Raw genomic sequence first — 9,116 nt, forward strand, 5'->3', positions numbered from 1 at the left:
GGAGAGCGAGCCGGGACGTGACCGGAATGGGAGAAGCCCACCGGGAAGGAGGCGCAGCTGCGCCCTTTAAAGCAGCGATTGAAGCTCAGCCCCGGCCCCGCTCCGCTCCTGCAGGGACGAGCAGGGGCAGGGCAAGGGGGGCACGCTGAAAGGAGCAAAAATAAATTAATGAGCCGGCTAATGGTGGATTTGAAGGAGCCACAGGGATTTCCCGGCGCTTCTTTGTGTGTGTGCAGGTTCATCTTTCTTTGGCCACGCAGCTGCCGGGGTAATTACAGGGGTAATTACAGGGGGAAGACACACGCTCGCTTCGGGCCGTGGTGATTTCCAGCCCTGAAGAGCTCTGAGCTCAGCCCGACCTGCCCCCGGGGCAGCTGCAGGTCCCTGTTTGCTCCCTGAGCTGCCAGACCCCGTTATCACTTGGTTTTCAGCAGGTAAAAAGGAGTTTTCTTCCTGAAAAAGGGGGTTTTCCCCCCCCTAAAACACCCCTTTAAAAGGAGTTTTCTTCCCCAAAACCACCCCTTTAAAAGGAGTTTTCCTCCCCAAAAATGCTCCTGGAAAAGGAGTTTTCTTCCCCAAAATCACTCCTGAAAGAGCAGTTTTCAGGACTCAAGCTCCCTCAGGATTTTAGGAGTGTTTCTAGGACCCCAGAATGGTTTGGGGTGGAAGGGATCTTGGTGTCCAACACCTCCCACTGTCCCAGGGAGCTCCAAGCCCATCCTGGAGCGCTTCCAGCTGCTCTGGGCAGCCTCACAGTGCAGGGTGAGAGCAGCCAGGGGGAAGCCTGGCTCCCAGAACCATGAGATCATTGCCTGGGAAAGCGATTCCAGGAGATGGGCAGGATGTGGAGAACACAACCCCCAGGAAAAGCCAACCATCCAGAGCAGCACAGCTCCCTAGAGCCCATTTCCAGCCTGGCCCGGTGTGCAGGAGGTGCTGGAATGAAGAACACCCTTCCCAAAGCAGGGAAGGAGCTCCCAGATTGAGTTTGGTAGCTCAGGAGCAGGCAGCAGCAGATTCCAGGCAGCAGCTCAGCCCCTTCCTGCAGAAATTTCCATCTGCTCCACTCCGGGATCAGAACTTCCCCAGCACAACTCGTGAGCAGCTTTCTCCCAGATCATGCGCCTCGCTTCCAGCACGGATCAGGAGGCAGCCTCCCCCAGGAATCTTGTCAGAAGCACAGATTTTTTTCCCCAAGAGGAACAGTTTTTATTCATCGTGTTTGTGGCCCAGGCAACCCAGAGAGCTCAGATTGCACTTGGCACCCGAGCAGCCTTGTGGTGATTTTATCCACAAAAACAGATCTGTTACCTTCCCTCGGCCGGAATGTGACCCTTGGAAGCACCAACAGGGCGGATCTTCCACGGAAAAAAGGAACAAGAAGAGAAATCTCAGCCCTGGCTAAGCCAGGCAGGACCTTTGCTGTGCCACAGAGCAGGTGTGACACTGCCAGGGAGACCCTGCTGAGCTGGACAAAGCATGAGGATGTTCCTCAACCCCTTTTCTATCATCCCTTCCTAGACAAGGTTGGGATGAGGATGTTCTTCATCCCCGTTTTCCATCAGCCCTTCCCAGACAAGGTTGGGATCAGCTGGACACAGGATGAGGATGTTCCTCATCCCATTTTCCATCAGCCCTTCCCAGACAAGGTTGGGATCAGCTGGACAAAGGATGAGGATGTTCCTCATCCCATTTTCCATCCTCCCTTTCCAGACAAGGTTGGGATGAGCTGGACAAAGGATGAGGATGCTCTTCATGTCCCTTTTCCATCCTCCCTTCCCAGACAAGATTGGGATGAGCATGTTCCTCATCCCCTTTTCCATCCTCCCTTCCCAGACAAGACTGGGATGAGCTGGACAAAGGATGAGGATGTTCCTCAGCCCTTTTTTCCATTGGGATCAGCTGGACACAGGATGAGGATGTTCCTCATCCCCCTTTTCCATCCTCCCTTCCCAGACAAGGTTGGGATGCTGCACCTGGAAAATCCTGTGCTAAAGCTGTGGGAGGGACTGACAGCCCAGGAGGTTGGACAGAACTTTTGGAAGATCAGAGCTGCCACTCCTCATTTTGGGAACAGGCTGCCTGGGAAGGCTGGCTTTGGAGTGGCAATCAGTGAAATCCCCCTCGCAGCTCCTCGTGGTGCTGACAGACCCTTCATTCCCAGCTGACAGAGTGAGGAGGGAAGCGAGCAGAGCAGATCCTTCATCAGCTGCTGCAGTTTCTGCTCCCCACACCCAAATTCTCCCTCCCAGCTCACATTCCTGGCAGGCAGCAACCAAAAAACCTCAACCATCCCTCCCCAAGGCCACGGCTCTACAGAGTTTGGGAACTTCCCAGCTCTCCAGGCTCACCTCTTCAAGCTGGATTGAGTCTGGGGGGCTCTGAGCAGTTGGCACAAGTTCCCCTCTGGGTTCTGCCAAAGGGCAGCACAGCACAAGTGCCACCAAAGGGGCCCAAATGAGCTCAGAGCCACCCCCAGGGGTTTACAAATCACTCAGGAAAGGGGTGGAGGAGCCACACGCCCCCAAGATGTGATTTCCCAGTAGATTTCGCCCCTCAGAAAAGATTTCCCAAGAGATTTGGCCAGAAGGGAACTCGTGGCCGAGCTGATTTGCACTCAGTGATTTTGAGAGCAGCACAAAACCCCAGCTGGGAGTCCCCTTCTTCCTGTGCCTCCAAAGGAAAGCCCAGGGGCTTGCCCAGGACCTTCCAGGCCAGTGTCACAACGTGATTTACTGGTCACAGGTCCTGCCTGAGGACTGGCCACAGCCACAGCCCACCCTTGTCACCAAACCCCCTCTGCAGCATCACCTGAAGTATCACATCCTCAGAGGGCGTGGGAAATGAATTTGCAGAGAATTCTCCACGTTTGATATTTGTTTACAAACAGTGTGTTTACACACAAACAGTATGTTTACACAGTGTGTAGGTTTACACACGACGTAAACAAAAATAGTAGGTTTGCATGGTACGTATCTGTATGTAAACAAATATCAAACCTGGAGAAATTCCTACAAATTCATTTCCCACAAGAGGGGACTCACTGGTGGGGCAGGAAACGAGGCAGGGGTGCCAAAGAGGAAGAGTTAAGAAAATCCAGTGTGGTCTCACCCAGTGAAACAAGGTTAGAACAACAAAAAGAACAGGAATGGGTGGCTCTGCTCACCACACTGCCACCATGAGAGCTCCACGCCAGCTCCATGTCCCTGTGAGGTTCCAGCAGGTCAGTGTGCTCTGCAGCTCCTGAGCCTGCCTTTCCTGTGTGCACTGCAGTGGGGATGGCCACATCTCAGGCTCCCCAAAACGGGATTCCCACATCTGCCAGCAGCTCTGGAATCCCCAGGGAGGCTCCAGCACCACCATCCCCTAACCAAGATGATAACCCCCCTTATCAGCCCCAGCAGAGACACAAAATCCTCCTACACACAGCTGGTTAAGGTCTGACCCCTCTGCAATCTGCCTGGAATTTCAGCCTGCATTTTTCTGCAGGGAGTCCAAACAAACTCACCTGGCTCTGGAGAGGCTGCTGGGGCCAGTGCCAGAGCCCTCTCAGGCCTCATGAACCCGAGCTGCTCAGGAAAAGCAAACTCCTTGGCCGTGACCTTGGAGCGCTTCCAGCAGCGCTGTCTGTCTCGCCAGGAAGGGAGAGACAGGGAAAAAGGGAGGGAAAAAGGGCCCTGCCCTGCTTCTCCTCCCCAGTGAGACCCCTGAGAGCCACCCCCGGGGCTGCCGACGCAGAGGGACGGTGGCTGTGGTGACACAGGGATCAGCACACACGGGGAGTTCTCTGTCTCTTCCAGCAGGATGCCCCCAGAGATCCTTTGGCTCGTTTTTCCATTGGGGTGGGCAGGGAAGAGCTTCCCTTTCTTCCCGTGTCCCATCTGTCCTTCCTGGGGCTGCCTGTCACCTGCTATGGGGCTGGCCCGGTCCCACAGGGCCCCTTTGGGACAGGGTCAGCTCAGGGAGGAAAATGGGGATGAGGAATGGGATGGGGGAAGAACAAAGCTGATGCCTCAGGTTGAGCTTTTCTGTTTTTCAGGTTCTGTGCTGCTTTAGTGGATGAGTCTGGGCTTCCTATTATGGGATGGTGAGCTCTCTGCACAGAGCAGGGAGACAAAACAATTCTGCTCTAGCTGGGGCCCAGGGACAAATGATCCAGATCTCAGGCCCAAGAATATAAACAACATGGAATGAAGAGAGAAAAACAAGCAGGATGGGACTGCATGGGCTGGAGCTGTAATTGGATAATTAACTGCAGTATGCAAATGGCCCAGAACTCATAAAAGTGAGAGACCCCGTGACCAGCTGTCCATTTTTGTGACCATTTTGGGTTCACCTGGGGTGTAGCCCTGGCTGGGCTCTTGTGCTGCCCAAGGAGGATCCACTGAGGCCTTTTAATAAATCCCTGCTTTATTCTTTAGCTCTGTCTAGCCTCTGCTCTAGGTCAGCCTTCACAAGGCATTAAAACAGCTGGGAACTCATCTGAGCAGACAGCAGCTGGCAGGAGCTGGGGTGATTAAATGATGTGTAACTGAGAATCCTCCGGGGTCACAGCGCTTCAGGGCAGCCAGAAAAACCCCACAAAGGGATCCTGAGGGGCCAGCACCGCTTCCCTCCCCAGGAACAGCACACAGATCCACAGAATGATGAGGTTGGAAGAGACCTTCAAGATCATTGAGTCCAACCCAGCCCCAACACCCCACTGAACCCTGGCAGCCAGTGCCACATCCAGGCCTTGTTAAACACTCCCAGGGATGGTGACTCCAGCACTGCCCCGGGCCAATAAATCCAGAACTTTAATCCAGCACCATGCAGGGAAACGCTCAGGAGCAGCACACAGATCCTGCAGCACACAGACCCTGCTGCACACAGATCCTGCAGCACACAGGGAAACAGCAGCAGCACACAGACCCTGCAGCACACAGGGAAACGCTCAGGAGCAGCACACAGGCCCTGCAGCACACAGATCCTGCAGCACACAGACCCTGCAGCACACAGGGAAACACTCAGGAGCAGCACACAGGCCCTGCAGCACACAGATCCTGCAGCACACAGATCCTGCAGCACACAGGAAATGCTCAGGAGCAGCACACAGGGAAATGCTCAGGAGCAGCACACAGATCCTGCTGCACACAGGGAAACAGCAGCAGCACACAGATCCTGCACCATGCAGGGAAACCCGCAGCAGCAGCACACAGATCCTGCAGCACACAGACCCTGCTGCACACAGGGAAATGCTCAGGAACAGCACACAGACCCTGCTGCACACAGGGAATGCTCAGGAGCAGCACACAGACCCTGCTGCACACAGGGAAATGCTCAGGAACAGCACACAGACCCTGCTGCACACAGGGAATGCTCAGGAGCAGCACACAGACCCTGCTGCACACAGGGAAACGCTCAGGAGCAGCACACAGATCCTGCTGCACACAGGGAAACGCTCAGGAGCAGCACACAGACCCTGCTGCACACAGACCCTGCTGCACACAGGGAAATGCTCAGGAGCAGCACACAGACCCTGCTGCACACAGGGAAACGCTCAGGAGCAGCACACAGACCCTGCTGCACACAGGGAATGCTCAGGAGCAGCACACAGACCCTGCTACACACAGGGAAACGCTCAGGAGCAGCACACAGACCCTGCTGCACACAGGGAAACGCTCAGGAGCAGCACACAGATCCTGCAGCACACAGGGAAATGCTCAGGAGCAGCACACAGACCCTGCTGCACACAGGGAAACGCTCAGGAGCAGCACACAGACCCTGCTACACACAGGGAAACGCTCAGGAGCAGCACACAGATCCTGCTGCACACAGGGAAACGCTCAGGAGCAGCACACACACCCTGCTGCACACAGGGAAACGCTCAGGAGCAGCACACACACCCTGCTGCACACAGGGAAACGCTCAGGAGCAGCACACAGACCCTGCTGCACACAGGGAAACGCTCAGGAGCAGCACACAGACCCTGCTGCACACAGACCCTGCAGCACACAGGGAAACCCTCAGCAGCAGCACACAAAACCACGATATTTCACAGAATTCACAGAATGACTGGGTTGGAAGAGCCCTTCAAGATCATCACCCAGCCCCAACACCCCAGCTGAACCCTGGCACCCATTTCCACATCCAGGCTTTGTGAACACACCCAGGGGTGGTGACTCCAGCGCCTCTCCAGGTAGACAACCTCAGAACTTTAATCCAGCACCATGCAGGGAAATGCTGGGACCTGCTGGGCTGGCTCCTCCTGCCCCAGGGACATCAGGGGACAATGTCCTTGCTGGCTGCCCTGTCCTGGTCACCTCCTCCAGCCCCAGTGCACCCCAAAAGGAACCCTCAAAGCTTTACTGGGACCCAGGACGCGTCCCAGTCCCACAGCTCCTCCTGGCCAGCTGCTGGACAGCCTTGGCACCTGAGGCCACCCCCAGGGGTGACACAGAGGCCACAGATTGACCAGTTTAAGGACAAACCTCGTGTGGGGTCTGTTCCCAACACCCAGCTCTGAAAGTGCCCCAACCTCTGACAGCCAGATGCTGGAAAATCTCTTAGAAATGGGATTTTCTCTGCTCACCCTGCTCCAAAGTTTTGCTCCAGTCTCTGTTCTTTGCCCTTGCAGGAAAAAAAAAGGAACTCTGGATCCCCTCTGATGCTTTTATGGCTCCTGGAGTGGAACCCCACAGCTCCAAGTCAACCCCTGAATTGATTCATCCCTGCTGAACCAGCAGACCCTGCTCTTAAATCAGCATTTATTTCAGAGATAGAGGGGGGGGAAACCCTCTCAAAGGGATTTTGGGACACGTTGATGAATATTAGAACACTATAAATATAAAAGGGAACATAAGGAAATAAATATTCTCACAGGGTGACATTTTCAGCCCATTTCTGCTTTCACCAAATTAAAATAGTTGCCTGGTTTTGATTGTGGATCACGTGGGGCCTCTCAACTCTGTAACCTTAAAAGGGAGCTTTGAGGGCTGAAATCAGAGCTCCCTTTTTGTCATTTCTAACAGGAAAATGGTGATTCATGGCAGGGAAGGGAAGGGAGCAAACCCCACAGGACACAGGTCACTGGGATGTGTCACCTGCCCTGTCTGTGCTCTCACCTCATCGGCTGTCTCAAATTCAGAACTTTGCTCCTTTCTCCAGAGATTCCCTGAGAAAGAGTAAGACCAAAATGTCCTTATTGCCAAGGACACCTCTGTCCCCTCCCTGAGACCCTTCACAGCTCACTGAACCAGCACGGAGCTGGGAAAGGAAGAAAAACTCAAATTTTTGGTGTGTTTTGGCCTTTCCTACAAGGACAAAGCTGGAAGCAGCCAGGAAACCTCTGAAAAAAAAAGTAAGTTGATGGGCAAAGGCTGTGCCAGACAAATTCCTGCTGCTGCTCCTGCTGGATGTACCTGCCCAACAAATCCTGGAGCATCAGGGAAAAGTCACCTTCACAGATTTTCTGGAATTGATGTGCTCAGGGCAAGGTGTGGAGCCCCAGGATTGACTGGGACAAACTGGGAATACTCAGGCTGGGGGAGCAAGGAGCCAACATTATCCCATGGAAATGTGCCCAACATTGCTCGAGGCACTGCAAAAGCCACCTGGGAGATTCTGCTCTGCCTCCTCTCCACCTTTTTGCTGGAAAATTAACCAGCAGAGCCAAATCAGCCCAAAGTGAGAGAGACAAGGAGAAGAAGGGCTCCAGAAAACACATGGTGCAGGGTCCAGCCAAACCTCCACCCCCTCCAGGTGTCCAGCGGTGGGATGAAAAACAGGATTATGGAAAACACAGGAGGAAAAGCAGCTGCTGCCATCCATCCCTGCTGTCACAGCTTCCCCTGGCAGCCCCAGCCAGGCCAGCAGGGAAGCAGATCAAGAGCAGCTCTTTGATGTCACAAACAGAAGGTCCCCGCTGACGTTGGGGAACTGTGGCCTGACCTCCTGCTCTTCCAGGGTCAGGCAACACCTACTTCCCAGTCTGCTCCCAGTAAAGCCCAGCCAGGGCTGCTGGGCTGGAGAATGGGGTGTGAGAGGGGCAGCAGGGATGAGACGAGAGCCAAGCAGAGCAGATCCACTCTGCTCCCAACATGGCAGGGGAAGCTGCCAGGGCACCTCCAGGGATGGAGCACAAGGAGCAGGCACCAGTTTGCTCTGTCACATTCAGGCACTCACAATTAGTGACAAGGACTCTAAAGCCACCCCATTCCACCCCTGCCATGGGCAGGGACACCTCTCACCAGGCCAGGCATCCACAGGCAGCACAGGCTCTCTGGGCACCCGTGCCACCCTCAGAGGGAACAATTCCTCCCTGATACCCAACCCAACCCTGTCCTCTCCAGCCTTTCCCTGCTGCTCTGCTGCTCCTGCCCTTGCAGAGCCCCTGAGCATCCCTCCCACGCGAGGCTGGCAGTAGGAACGTGCAGCCCCGGGGCGGCCACAGAACAGCTCCCAGCCCCCTCCGAGCTCCCCCTGTGCTGCAGGAGCTGCTGCAGGAGCTGCTGCAGCAGAGCTCCCGTCGCTGCCCAGCCGTGCAGGAGGCAGCAGAGCCTCTCCTCCTCCCGCAGCTCCCCGTGCTCAGGCACGGCTCTGCCGGGCGAGGGAAGCGATGTCGTGAGCGGCAGCGCTGCCAACTTCTTCCTCTGCTGCAGTCAGGGCATGTGCCTGAGCTGCTGCTCCCAGCCAAGCCCTGCCGTTTGGGAAAGGAAATCTGGGAAAAGTCACTTCCAGCCCAAAAAAACCCAAAAAATCCAGGCAGTTCTTAGCTCGCTGGGGGCGTTGGGAAGCAGAAATAGCAGCGAAAACGGCTCCATGCCAAACGCGGGTCAACAGAGGGAGCAAAAAGCTCAGGAGCGACACGAAAACATCGTTTTGGGACAGCAGTGAGCCCTAAATTGAGAGTCCAGGTGGTGAAGGAAGGCAAACAGGACGTGCCGGTGGCCGGGAGAGCATGCAAGGCTTCCCAGCTTTGGGCAGGAGCATCTGCGATCCGGCTAATCCGCGGTGATCCCGGAGGATTGGGGCTGCCAGCAGGGGAAGGGAGGGTGCTGTGCATGTGCTCTGTCCTGCCCCTGCAAAGGCAGGATCCGGGGATGGGAAGGGATTAATCCGTTTTCTTACACATCAAA

The sequence above is a fragment of the Motacilla alba genome, chromosome 10 (assembly GCF_015832195.1).
Source record: "Motacilla alba alba isolate MOTALB_02 chromosome 10, Motacilla_alba_V1.0_pri, whole genome shotgun sequence".
Lineage (NCBI taxonomy): Eukaryota > Metazoa > Chordata > Aves > Passeriformes > Motacillidae > Motacilla > Motacilla alba.